The sequence below is a fragment of the Moschus berezovskii genome, chromosome X (assembly GCF_049115385.1).
Source record: "Moschus berezovskii isolate FMDL1 chromosome X, NW_MosBer_1.0, whole genome shotgun sequence".
Lineage (NCBI taxonomy): Eukaryota > Metazoa > Chordata > Mammalia > Artiodactyla > Moschidae > Moschus > Moschus berezovskii.
Genome location: NC_142488.1, coordinates 77,513,442 through 77,528,441, shown reverse-complemented (window position 1 = coordinate 77,528,441; position 15,000 = coordinate 77,513,442).

The following is a 15,000-nucleotide window of genomic DNA, read 5'->3' as shown; positions in this document are numbered from 1 at the left end:
TGAAGAGGCAAAGAAATACCCAGCAAGTAAAGGAACAGGTTAAATGCCCAGTAACCCAAACAAAAGAGGAAGAAATAGGGAACCTACCTGATAAAGAATTCTGAATAATGATAGTGAAATTGATCCAAAATCTTGAAAACAAATTGGAGTTACAGATAAATAACCTGGAGACAAAGATCGAGAAAATGCAAGAAAGGTTTAATAAGGATCTAGAAGAAATAAAAAGGAGTCAATATACAATGAATAATGCAATAAATGAGATAAAAAACACTCTGGAGGGAACCAACAATAGAATAACGGAGGCAGAAAATAGGATAAGTGAGTTAAAAGATAGAATGTTATAAATAAATGAAGCAGAGAGGGAAAAAGAAAAATGAATTAAAAGAAATGAGGACAATCTCAGAGACCTCTGGGACAATGTTAAACACCCCAACATCTGAATCATAGGAGGCCCAGAAGAAGAAGACAAGAAGAAAGACCATGAGAAAATACTTGAGTTATAGTTGTAAATTTCCCTAAAATGGGGAAGGAAATAATCACCGAAGTCCAAGAATCCCAGAGAGTCCCAAATAGGATAAACCCAAAGCGAAATACCCCAAGACACACAGTAATCAAATTAGAAAAGATCAAACGCAAAGAACAAATATTAAAAGCAGCAAGGGAAAAGCAACAAATAACACACAAGGGTATCCCCATAAGGATAACAGCTGGTCTTTCAATAGAAACTCTTCAGGCCAGGAGGGAATGGCATGGCATACTTAAAGTGTTGAAAGAAAATAAACTACAGCCCAGATTACTGTATCCAGCAAGGATCTAAAGGACTTTCTCTAGACAGGAAACACAGTCAGAGTGTATAAACTCGAACCCAAAGCAATAAAATAAATGACAATGGGATCATACTTATCAATAATTACCTTAAATGTAAATGGGTTGAATGCCCCAACCAAAAGACAAAGGCTGGATGAATGGATGCAAAAACAAGACCCCTATATATGTTGTCTACAAGAGACCCACCTCAGAACGAGGGACACATACAGACTGAAAGTGAAGGGCTGGAAAAAGATATTCCATGCAAATAGAGACTAAAAGAAAGCAGGAGCAGCAATCCTCATATCAGAAAAAATAGACTTTAAAACAAAGGCTGAGAAAAGAGACAAAGAAGGACACTACATAATGATCAAAGTTCAATCCAAGAAGAAGATATAACAATTATAAATATATATGCACCCAACCTAAGATCACCACAATATGTAAGACAAATGCTAACAAGTATGAAAGGGGAAATTAACAATAACACAATAATAGTGGGAGACTTTAATACCCCACTCACAATTATGAGCAGATCAAATAAACAGAAAATTAACAAGGAAATTCAAATAGACCAGTTAGACCTAATTGATATCTATAAGACATTTCACCCCAAAACAACGAATTTCACCTTCTTCTCAAGCACACACGGAACCTTCTCCAGGATAGATCACATCCTGGGCCATAAATCGAGCCTTGGTAATATCAAACACATTGAAATTATTCCCAGCATCTTTTCTGACCACAATACAGTAAGACTAGATCTCAATTACAGGAGAAAAACTGTTTTTTTTTTAATTAATTTATTTTATTTGGAGGCTAATTCTGTTACATTATTGTATTGTTTTTGCCATACATTGACATGAATCTGCCCTATGTGTACATGTGTTCCCCATCTTGAACCCCCCCCTCCCATCTCCTCCCCTTCCCATCCCTCTGGTTCATCCCAGTACACCAGACCCGAGCATCCTGTATCATGCATCAAACCTGGACTGGTGATTCATTTCACATATGATAAAATACATGTTTCAATGCCATTCTCCCAAATCATCCCACCCTTGCCCTCTCCCACAGAGTCCAAAAGACTGCTCTATATACCTGTGTCTCTTTTGCTGTCTGCTATAAAGTGTTATCTTTACCATCATTCTAAATTCCATATATATTTTTGGGGGCTCCAAAATCACTGCAGATGCTGATTGCAGCCATGAAATTAAAAGACACTTACTCCTTGGAAGGAAAGCTATGACCAACCTTGATAGTATATTAAAAAGCAGAGACATTACTTTGCCAACAAAGGTCCGTCTAGTCAAGGCTATGGTTTTTCCCGTGGTCATGTATGGATGTGAGAGTTGGACTGTGAAGAAAGCTGATCACCGAAGAATTGATGCTTTTGAACTGTGGTGTCGGAGAAGACTGAGAGTCCCTTGTACTACAAGGAGATCCAACCGGTCCATTCTAAAGGAGATTAATCCTGTGTGTTCATTGGAAGGACTGATGCTAAAGCTGAAACTGCAATACTTTGGCCACATCATGCGATGAGTTGACTCACTGGAAAATACTGTAATGCTAGGAAAAGTTTGGGGCGGTAGGAGAAAGGGACGACAGAGAATGAGATGGCTGGATGGCATCACCGACTCTGTGGACATGAGTTTGAGTGAACTCCGGGAGTTGGTGATGGACAGGGAGGCCTGGCGTGCTGTGATTCATGGGGTCGCGGAGAGTTGGACACGACTGAGCGACTGAACTGAACTGATACTGTATTGGTGTTTTTCTTTCTGGCTGACTTCACTCTGTATAATAGGCTCCAGTTTCATCCACCTCATTAGAAATGATTCAAATGTATTCTTTTTAATGGCTGAGTAATACTCCATTGTGTATATGTAGCACAGCTTTCAGAATGGCTGCTATCCAAAAGTCTACAAGCAATAAATGCTAGTGAGTGTGTGGAGAAAAGGGAACCCTCTTACACTGTTGGTGGGAATGCAAAGTAGTACAACCACTATGGAGAACAGTGTGGAGATTCCTTAAAAAAACTGGAAATAGAACTGTCATACGACCCAGCAATCACACTCCTGGGCGTACACACTGAGGAAACCAGAATTGAAAGAGACACACGTATTCCAATGTTCATCGCAGCACTGTTTATAATAGCCAGGACATGGAAGCAACCTAGATATCCATCTGCAGATGAATGGATAAGAAATTTTTGGTACATAAACCCAATGGAGTATTACTCAACCATTAAAAAGAATACATTTGAACCAGTTCTAATGAGGTGGATGATTATACAGAATGACATAAGCCAGAAAGAAAAACACCAATAGAGTATACTAACACACATATATGAAATTTAGAAAGATGGAAACGGTAGCCCTGTATACGGGACAACAAAAGACACATAGATGTTTAGAACAGTCTTTTGGACTCTGTGGGAGAGGGCGAGGGTGGGATGATTTGGGAGAGTAGCATTGAAACATGTATTTTATCATATGTGAAACGAATCACCAGTCCAGGTTCGATGCATGATACAGGATGCTCGGGGCTGGTGTACTGGAATGAACCAGAGGGATGGGATGGGGAGGGAGGTGGGAGGGGGGTTCAAGATGGGGAACACATGTACACCCAGGGCAGATACATGTAAATGTATGGCAAAAGCAATACAATAATGTGAAGTAATTAGCCTCCAATTAAAATAGCTAAATTAGAAAATAATAATTAAAAAAGAAAGTACAAAAAAAGAAAAAGAAAGAAATACATATATTCCTCTAGAAACTATGAAGTGATGTATTCATATATTTGCTACAGAATGATAGTATGTGAGACAGTTCATGATAGTTTACTGCTTAGTTTTCCCTGAAGTAAAGGTTACTTATTGCTAAAATTCTAATCAATATATGTAAATGAAACTAGTAGAAATAATAAGGATAAAGAAAAAGAAAAACTTTGTATGAAAGGAAAGTAAGATGTATTATTGATAAGGAAAAGTATGAAAGACATGCTTTTGTTAAGGGGCAAAAAACTAATTTTGTCCTAAAGTAGAATTAGAAGAAGAAAAGAGTAAGAGAAAAGATGAATGCAATTTTTTTATTAGTGTAGAAGGTTTTTGAACAGCAAATTGTATATATGGTTAAACTGCTAAGATTAGATAGATTTATTTGTAAATCTTTGTTGATTTTTTTTGTGTGTGTGTTTTGCTCAATCGTGTCCAACTTTTGCGACCCCATGGAATGTAGCCCAAAAGGATCCTGTGTCCATGGAATTCTCCAGGCAAGAATACTGGAGTGGGTTGCCATTTCTTTCTCCAGGGGAATCTTCTCAACCCAGGGATCAAACCAGGTCTCCTGCATTGTAAATTGATTCTTTACCATCTTAGCCACCATGAAGACCTTAAAAAAAATGTCAAATGATATTTTTACTTTCTGAGTAACCTGCTTAAGGGAAAAAAAAAGATTCTATATCTTTTTAAAATAATTTCTTATGCTTTATGTTGCCTTTATCATGTTTTTTAATATTTAAGAAAACAAGTTTTCTCAGTATTAAAAAACTTAACTTTTGCTCACAATTATGTAACATTCCATAGCCATCATTAATATCTTTTAATGTCACTTTAATGGTTACCGATATAATATTTAATCAAGTGTTGTAATTTTTTGGCAATTTACAAGTAATCATATACCCAATGGAGTCTTTTTGACTTGTAAGCAACCCTGTGATCTCCCAGAAAACACCTGGAAAATCTCAAAAAATTTGTCTCTTACCTTGTTAAAAAGAGATATTAAATTAATTAGCTTTATTTAATATGCTAAATTATGTGGTAGACACTGCCAAATAAGAAGTGATGATAAACATTCTGACGATTTATTAATATAGAGACATGTTACTAATACAACAGGAAATTTATAAAATTTTGTTAATGCACTTGTCAAATTATTATGTTAAAATGTTCTATACCATACAAGAAACTAAATTTCCTTATTAAATCAATTTTCATCAAATCCTTAAATATCATGATTAAAATTATTTTATTATTCGCAGAGTGTTATTGTTTTACTCAGATAATTTTCTGAAAGCATTTGAAAGCAAGTAAGACCTAAAATTGTTGTTTATAGGAAAACACATGGAATAAACTCTGACAACTAGTCTCAGTTCAGTTCAGTTTAGTTGCTCAGTCTTGTCCAACTCTTTGCGAATCCATGAATCACAGCATACCAGGCCTCCCTGTAGATCATCAACACCCGGAGTTCACACAAACTCATGTCCATCGAGTCGGTGATGCCATCCAGCCATCTCATTCTATGTCATCCCCGTCTCCGCCCACCCCCAATCCCTCCTAGCATCAGACTCTTTTCCAGTGAGTCAACTCGTTGCAAGAGGTGGCCAAAGTATTGCAGTTTCAGCTTTAGCATCAGTCCTTTCAAAGAAGACACAGGATTGATCTCCTTTAGAATGGACTGGTTGGATCTCCTTGCAGCCCAAGGGACTCTCAAGAGTCTTCTCCAGCACCACAGTTCAAAAGCATCAATTCTTCGGTGATCAACTTTATTCACAGTCCAATTCTCACATCATACATGACCACGGGAAAAACCATAGCCTTGACTAGACGGACTTTGATTGGCAAAGTAATGTCTCTGCTTTTTAATATGCGATCAGGGTTGGTCAAAATTTTCTTTCCAAGGAGTAAGCGTCTTCTAATTTCATGGCTGCAATCAGCATCTGCAGTGATTTTGGGGCCTAAAAAAATAAAGTCGGACACTGTTTCCACTGTTTCCCCATCAATTTCCCATGAAGTGATGGGACCAGATGCCATGATCTTTGTTTTCTGAATGCTGAGCTTCAAGCGAACTTTTTCACTCTCCTCTTTCACTTTCTTCAAGAGGCTTTTGAGTTCCTCTTCACTTTGTGCCATAAGGGTGGTGTCATCTGCATATCTGAGGTTATTGATATTTCTCCCGGCAATCTTGATCCAGCTTGTGCTTCTTCCAGCCCAGCGTTCCTCATGATGTACTCTGCATATAAGTTAAATAAGCAAAGTGACAATATACAACCTTAACGTACTCCTTTTCCTATTTGGAAACAGTCTGTTGTTCCATGTCCAGTTCTAACTGTTGCTTCCTGACCTGCATACAGGTTTCTCAAGAGGCAGGTCAGCTGCTCTGGTATTCCCATCTCTCTCAGAATGTTCCACAGTTTATTGTGATCCACACAGTCAAAGGCTTTGGCATAGTCAATGAAGCAGAAATAGATGCTTTTCTGGCACTCCCTTGTTTTCTCCATGATCCAGCGGATGTTGGCAATTTGATCTCTGGTGCCTCTGCCTTTTCTAAAACCTGCTTGAACATGTGGGAGTTCACGGTTCACATATTGCTGAAGCCTGGCTTGGAGAATTTTGAGCATGACTTTACTAGCATGTGAGATGAGTGCAATTGTGCGGTAGTTTGAACATTCTTTGGCATTGTCTTTCTTTGGGATTGGAATGAAAAATGACCTTTTCCAGTCCTGTGGCCACTGCTGAGTTTTCCAAATTTGCTGGCATATTGCATGCAGTACTTTCACAGCATCATCTTTCAGGATTTGAAAGAGCTCAACTGAAATTCCATCACCTCCACTAGCTTTGTTCATAGTGATGCTCTCTAAGGCCCACTTGACTTCACATTCCAAAATGTCTGGCTCCAGGGGAGTGATCACGTTATCGTGACTATCTTGGTCATGAAGATCTTTTTTGTACAGTTCTTCTGTGTATTCTTCACACCTCTTCATAATATATTCTGCTTCTGTTAGGTCCATACCATTTCTGTCCTTTATCGAGCCCATTTTTGCATGAAATGTTCCCTTAATAACTATAATTTTCTTGAGATCTTTTGTGTTTCCTATTCTGTTGTTTTCCTCTATTTCTTTGCATTTATCACTGAGGAAGGCTTTCTTATCTCTCCTTGCTATTCTTTGGAACTCTGCATTCAGATGCTTATATCTTTCCTTTTCTCCTTTGCTTTTTGCTTCTTTTCTTTTCCCAGCTATTTGTAAGGCCTCCTCAGACAGCCATTTTGCTTTTTTGGCATTTCTTTTAATGGGGATCGTCTTGGTCCCTGTATCTTCTACAGTGTCACGAACCTCCGTCCAGAGTTCATTAGGCACTCTATCTATCAGATCTAGACCCTTAAATTTATTTCTCACTTCCACTGTATAATCATAAGGGATTTGATTTAGGTCATATCTGAATGGTCTAGTGGTTTTCCCTACTTTCTTCAATTTAAGTCTGAATTTGGCAATAAGGAGTTCATGATCTGAGCCACAGTCAATTCCCGGTCTTGTTTTTGCTAACTGTATAGAGCTTCTCCATCTTTGGCTGCAAAGAATATAATCAATCTGATTTCGGTGTTGACCATCTGGTGATGTCCATGTGTAGCGTCTTCTCTTGTATTGTTGGAAGAGGGTGTTTGCTATGACCAGTGTGTTCTCTTGACAAAGCTCTATTAGCCTTTGCCCTGCTTCATTTTGTGTTCCAAGGCGAAATTTTCCTGTTACTCCAGGTGTTTCTTGATTTCCTTTTTTTGCATTCCAATCCCCTGTAATGAAAAGGACATCATTTTTGGGTGTTAGTTCTAAAAGGTCTTGTCGGTCTTCATAGAACCGTTCAAATTCGGCTTCTTCAGCATTACTGGTTGGGGCATAGGCTTGGATTCCTGTCCTATTGAGTGGTTTGCGTTGGAAATGAACAGAAATCATTCTGTCATTTTTAAGGTTTCACCCAAGTACTGCATATCGGACTCTTTTGTTGACCATGAGGTTGGCTACTCCATTTCTTCTAATGGATTCCTGTCCACAGTAGTAGATGTAACGGTCATATGAGTTAAATTCACCCATTCCAGTCCATTTTAGTTCACTGATTCCTAAAATGTCGACGTTCACTCTTGTCATCTCCTATTTGACCACTTCCAATTTGCCTTGATTCATGGACCTAACATTCCAGGTTCCTATGCAACATTGCTCTTTACAGCATCGGACCTTGCTTCTATAACCATTCACATCCACAACTGGGTATTTGTTTCACTTTGGCTCCATCCCTTCATTCTTTCTGGAGTTATTTCTCCACTGATCTCGAGAAGCATGCAGGGCACCTACTGATCTGGGGATTCTCTCATTCATTATTCTATCATTTTGCCTTTTGATACTGTTCATGGGGTTCTCAAGACAAGTATATTGAAGTGGTTTGCCATTCCCTTCTCCAGTGGACCTCATTCTGTCAGACCTCTCCACCATGACCCATCCGTCTTGGGTGGCCCCACAGGGCATGGCTTAGTTTCATTGAGTTAGACAGGGCTGTGGTCCATGTGATCAGATCAACTAGTTTTCTGTGATTATGATTTCACTGTGGCTGCCCTCTGATGCCCCCTCGCAATACTTACCGTCTTATTTGGGTTTCTCTTACCTTGGTCGTGGAATATCTCTTCACAGCTGCTCCAGCAAAGCGCAGCCGCTGTACCTTACCTTGGGCGTGGGGTAGCTCCTCTCGGCCACGCTTCTGCGTATGGTTGGTTGCACCGAGCCGGCATCTCTCGCGTCTGCGCTGCCGGAGCCAATGTCTCTCGCGGACAAGTAGTCTAGAAAACAGATTTTTGATAACTTTAAACTTTCAACTTATTGAACTGAATAAGAATGTCCAGAACTAATGAAGGAGATAATTAACTCATAAAACTATGAGTCCAACATTATACAGACCAATAATTAATTATATGGGACTATTGATGAGAATGATTACACATATATGAATTTTTGCTTGAAATAATGCTGGTTATTTAATGCTTTGTTTTTCATATTTCAGTTCAGTTCAGTTCAGTCACTCAGTCATGTCCAGCTCTTTGTGACCCCATGAATCACAGCACACCAGGCCTCCCTGTCCGTCACCAACTCCTGGAGTTCACTCAAACTCATGTCCATAGAGTCGGTGATGCCATCCAGCCATGTCATTCTCTGTCGTCCCCTTCTCCTCCCTCCCCCAATCCTTCCCAGCATCAGAGTCTTTTCCAGTGAGTCAACTCGTCGCATGAGGTGGCCAAAGTATTGCAGTTTCAGCTTTAGCCTCAGTCCTTCCAATGAACACTCAGGATTGATCTCCTTTAGAATGGACTGGTTGGATCTCTTTGCCGTCCAAGGGACTCTCCAGCACCACAGTTCAAAAACATCAATTCTCCTGCGATCAGCTTCCTTCACGGTCCAACTCTCACATCCATACATGACCACTGGAAAAACCATAGACTTGACTAGACGGACCTTGGTTGGCAAAGTAATGTCTCTGCTTTTTAATATACTATAAAGGTTGGTCATAACTTTCCTTCCATGTAAGTGTCTTTTAATTTCATGGCTGCAATCAGCATCTGCAGTGATTTTGGAGCCCAAAAAAATAAAGTCGGACACTGTTTCCACTGTTTTTCCATCTATTTTCGATGAAGTGATGGGACCAGATGCCATGATCTTTGTTTTCTGAATGTTGAGCTTCAAGCCAACATTTTCACTCTCCTCTTTCACTTTCCTCAAGAGGCTTTTGAGTTCCTCTTCACTTTCTGCCATAAGGGTGGTGTCATCTGCATTTCTGAGGTTATTGATATTTCTCCCGGCAATCTTGATTCCAGCTTGTGCTTCTTCCAGACCAGCGTTCCTCATGATGTACTCTGTATATAAGTTAAATAAGCAAGGTGAAAAATATACAGCCTTGACGTACTCCTTTTCCTATTTGGAACCAGTCTGTTGTTCCACCTCCAGTTCTAACTGTTGCTTCCTGACCTGCATACAGGTTTATCAAGAGGCAGGTCAGGTGGTCTGGTATTCCCATCTCTTTAAGAATGTTCCACAGTTTATTGTGATCCACACAGTCAACGGCTTTGGCATAGTCAATGAAGCAGAAAAGGATTCTTTTCTGGAACTCTCTTGCTTTCTCCATGATCTAGCGGATGTTGGCAATTTGATCTCTGGTGCCTCTGCCTTTTCTAAATCCTTCTTGAACATCTGGGAGTTCACAGTTCACGTATTGCTGAAGCCTTGCTTGGAGAATTTTGAGCATGACTTTTCATATTTAAATAAATCTTTTTTTTTCCCCTCTGTTTTCTTTTAAGCTATGTATCTTGCAGGAATTTGGTGAAGCATATCTTTCTGAACAAGGTTGAAACAGTTTTTTCTCCTTACTTGATACCTTCAGCATTCTGAAACTCTTAGTATTATTTTCATGACAATATATTTATTTGTATAAGTTCAGTAAGAGACTATTTTTATAAGAGGACGTAGTGCAGACATTAGTAATACTTCCAAGGCTTCAACTGGAATGCCATATCTGAGAATGATGTGCATATAATCAGATGTGACCAGAAAGGTTTAGGAAAATAAGGTTGACTTTATGGAACCAACAAATTCTCTTGGATAAAGAGTTTATTAAGGAATGCTAGTAAGGCTAGTCTGGAATGTTAAAGGGATTTGTCTGGATTGTTACTTCCTGGCAGACCAAGTAAACTCACGATATTTGAGGGACCTCAAAAAAGAGAGGAATTTATCCAATTCTGTATGTTTCATAGGTGACTTCTGATGGTAAGTTCTTGGCTTGGCTTCCTAACCTCAAGAGACCTTTGAAAGTCCTATCTGAGATTCTTAATGTACAGTTCCAGCAAAGCATATGTAAAAAGAGTTTATATTATCAATTATTATTTTTGCTACACTTAAGTAAGTAATCAGTTCAAGTTTAATGAGACTTATTTTGCAAACAAATTATTAATAGTTTTGCAGTAATTATCTTTGATAGAAATGTGAGAAAATGAGAGAGAAATGGTGTTTTAATACAAAACTATAGTACACCAGATACCAGGTTCTAATCTTGTTCATAGTCTTTGAGGTCTTATTAATCTGCAGACTGGACTGAATCCTGATTTGTTCTTGTTTTCTCCAGTCTAGCTAAACATTCTAATTAATGTTTCAAGTATTCTTCCTTCTACTTATAATTACTGAGAACTAAAACTACACTTTTCTCAAAGCCTTGCAAGCTGAACCTGTATAACCTAACACAAACTTCAGAAAAAGCACCACATAACTTATGTTTGCCTCCTCATGCCTGCTGCTCTGTGGGCCAAGCAAAAAGTTCCCCAGAACACAGCAATATCTACAGAAGCAGTAAAAATTCAAATTAGGAAAATCTGTCAGATTGCCACTGCCTATTGGAAGGACTGATGCTAAAGCTGAAACTGCAATACTTTGGCCACCTCATGCGATGAGTTGACTCTCTGGACAAGAGTCTGATGCTAGGAGGGATGGGGGATGGGAGGAGATGGGGACGACAGAGAATGACATGGCTGGATGGCATCACCGACTCGATGGACATGAGTTTGAACTCCGGGAGTTGGTGATGGACAGGGATGTCTGGTGTGCTGTGATTCATGGGTTCACAGAGTTAGACACGACTGAGCGACTAAACTGAACTGAACTGAACTGAATCCTCACTCAGTATGAAGACGTTTTGAGAAATCATCTCAACTGATCTCCCTTTGGGCTAAAAAACTGAATTTATAGTTTGCTCTACTTATTAACATTTGTTTATCTTTTGTTTCCACAGAAATGTCCAAGACTGATAAATTGATTCAATCGGTTACTGAATAATCTAACTCAGCTTGTGGACTGGAAAACTTCTTAGGGAAGTTACAGATGATGAAATGATAGAGATCAGAACATGCCACCCTAAAATTTGGAGCCTTAGCAAATTGGATGTTTTAAGCTGAAGCTGCTTTTTGTTGTTGTTCCGTGTTCTGGACATGGAAGAAAGGACTGGTTCCAACTTGGGAAAGGAGTACGTTAAGGCTGCATATTGTCACCCTGCTTATTTAACTTATATGCAGAGCACATCATGTGAAATGCCAGGCTGGATAAAGCACAAGTTGGAGTCAAGATTGCCTGGAGAAATATCCGTCTATGGGGTCACACAGAGTCGGACACGACTGAAGTGACTTAGCAGCAACAGCAGCAGCAGATATGAAGATGACACCACCCTTATGGCAGATAGTAAAGAGGAACTAAAGAGCTTCTTGATGAAAGTGAAAGAGGAGAGTGAAAATGCTGGCTTAAAACTCAACATTCAAGAGACAAAGATCGTGGCATCCAGTCCCTTCACTTCATGGCAAATAGATGGGGAAACAATAGAAACATTGAGAGACTTTATTTTCTTGGACTGCAAAATCACTGCAGATGGTGACTGCAGCTATGAAATTAAAAGACACTTGCTCCTTGGAAGAAAGACTATGACAAATATAGTGTATTAAAAAGCAGAGATATTACTCTGCTGACTAAATCTGTATGATTTAAAGCTATAGTTTTTCTAGTAATCATGTATGGATGTGAGATTTGGACCATAAAGAAAGCTGAGCATGGAAGATTTGATGCTTTTGAACTGTGGTGTCGGAGATTTTTGAGAGTCTCTTGACCCGCAAGGAGATCAAACCAGTCACTCCTAAAGGAAATCAGTAATGAATATTCATTGGAGGGACTGATGCTGAAGCTGAAGCTGTAGTTCCAATACTTTGGCCACCTGATGTGAAAAACTGACTCATTAGAAAACCCTTATGTTGGGAAAGATTAAAGGCAGGAGGAGAAGGGATGGCAGAGGATGAAATGGTTAGATGGCATCGCTGACTCAATGGACATGAGTGTGAGCAAGCTCCAGGTGATAGTGAAGGACAGGAAAGCCTGGGGTGCTGCAGTCCATGGGATCACAAATGGGCAAACTCAACTGAGAGACTGAACTGAAGTGAAAGCTGGTGTTGAAGAAAAGGACAAAGGAGGAAGGACACTGATTATCCACCTGTCTTTCCCCCATGAAACAGGTCGTAAAACCCTCAGTTGAGAGGTGCTTTCCCTATACAGAGAGGAAAAATTATCCTTACCTCTAAAGACAAGTTTGCCAGGCTCCTCGATCTATGGGATTCTACAGGCAAGAATACTGGAGTGGGTTTCCATTCTCTTCTTTAGGGGATCTTCCCAATCCAGGGATCAAGTCTGGGTCTCCTTAAATGAAGGTGGATTCTTTACCATCTGAGCCACCAGGGAAGGCCCCTAAAGAAAAAGGATTCCTAAAAAAAAAAAAAAATTCCTAAGAATAAACCTTGTTTTCTGTTTCCCCAGTTTACTACAATTCCCTAATACTCTATAACATAGTATATTCCTCCATGACTGTCCACTGTAATTTAAATCCATCATAAAAGTATTCAGATGTGCTTCTTCAGAACTTCACTTTTTTTTTTAAATGTAGGCTCCAGTGTCATGTAAGACTTATGGTAAAGAAATTGTATGCTTTTCTCTTGGTAATCTGTCTTTGTTGACTTAATTTTCAGAACCATCTAAAGACTCTTAAAGGGTCAAGGAAAGTGTTTTTCTTCTCTTCAATCTTCACAGTGTTTCACTTAATGTATAAGTATTTATTGATTATTATGTGAAGTAAATTTTATTAGGTACTAAAGGTGCAATATAAATGGGCCAAAAACACATGGAACTTGCCAACAAGCTTAAAGTTGAGAAGGAATCAGAGATACAAGGTTTAAAAATATATAATCAGATGGAGAACTCATGGTCATATCTGATCACAACGACAAGCATTGTTTTGCTCTCATTCACTATAAAAAAAACTATAAAGAGTGCATACATAACACACATACTGTAGGATTATCAATCTCATATTAACAGAGCTGGCTTTCTTTGAAGATTTTTATTGATCAGGCAGCAATATATCAGGGAATGTTAGAGATGAAATGGTCCCCTTTAGCAAAGGCATTTATATTAAAATTAAAAAAAAAAAAAAACAGAAAAAAAAATTGGCAATGGGATAGCAAGGCTCCAATCCAGCTGGAAGAGAATGGATATGTACATAAGTAATAATAAATGCTATGGAATGGGTAGAGTTAAGAGTCAAAGAAAGAACAGTTAACTGAAGGAGAGCTTTGGATACCAGGTAAGATGATATTTGGAGTTACTATTGTTGCAGTGAAATGGAAAAAAAAGAGTTTTTATCTTTCTCTTTCCTGAAAGCAAAGAAGATAAGGAGAAAAGGGAAGAGACCTGAACATTGGTAGTTTTCTGTTTTTTAACTTTAACTGTTCCTAACTCTGCATGTCTGTAACTAAGTTTTCTTTTCTGCCCCCTAACACTGCTGGAGCTATAATTCACAATTTTTCCTTTGAATCTATGCTAAATACATCCCCTATCTGGTGTTTAACCTTACAATACCCTTCCCCTTGTAGTTATATATCAGAAAGAAGGCTACAGAGCCACTGAACTGCCAGACTCAATTATTGGGTTACTGATGCCAGTTTATGACTATTTTTGAATCGATGCAAGAGGAAGAAATCAAGATCCTATCACCTTTGTTCCTCATCACTGACCCCTGACTGTGAATCTTTGCCTTATATAGACCCCTAGACTTTCATGCAGGGGGAACATAGTTCTTGAGGCATGAGGTTACTGTGCTCCCCCCTCTGCTGGCTGAAACTAAAAGTTACCTTTCTATTTCTTCAAAACACTGTCTCTGTATTTTTCATTTGGCTTCGGTGGGCAGAGAAGGACAAAATTTTTGCCAGCAACACTATCAAAAGGAAGTCTCTATAATGTGATCATATCAGAGAAACCAATTAGATTTTTTCAACAATATGGGGACTAGTCTATGTGGGTAAGAAACAGAAATGGAGATCAAGATTAGAAATAAAGAAATATCAAAGGTATTATTCTCTGGGATCAAGAGAAAAACAATGTTAATGGCCATACTGAGGGGTCTGGGGAGAAGAGACAGAGTGGGAGGAAGGGTGAAAAAATATCATTCAGTATGCTAATTTTAATATGGTAATTTTCAAGGGTCAGCAAGACCACTAGTCTCCTTCAGTTCAGTTCAGTTCATTTCAGTCGCTCAGTCGTGTCTGACTCTTTGCAACCCCATGAATCACAGCACGCCAGGCCTCCCTTTCCATCACCAACAGCCGGAGTTCACTCAGTTACTTACTAGTCTCCTTACCATGCAAATTATAGCTAAGTAAGGATGGAGATTTAAGAAAATAAAAATATAAGAAAATATCTACACACTACACTTTAAATAGTACAATATACTTTTATTGAACTTAACAGAATCAAGCCTAAAATAATTTTTCATTTAATTTTCGACTATCTTCAAACTGCATGATAAAC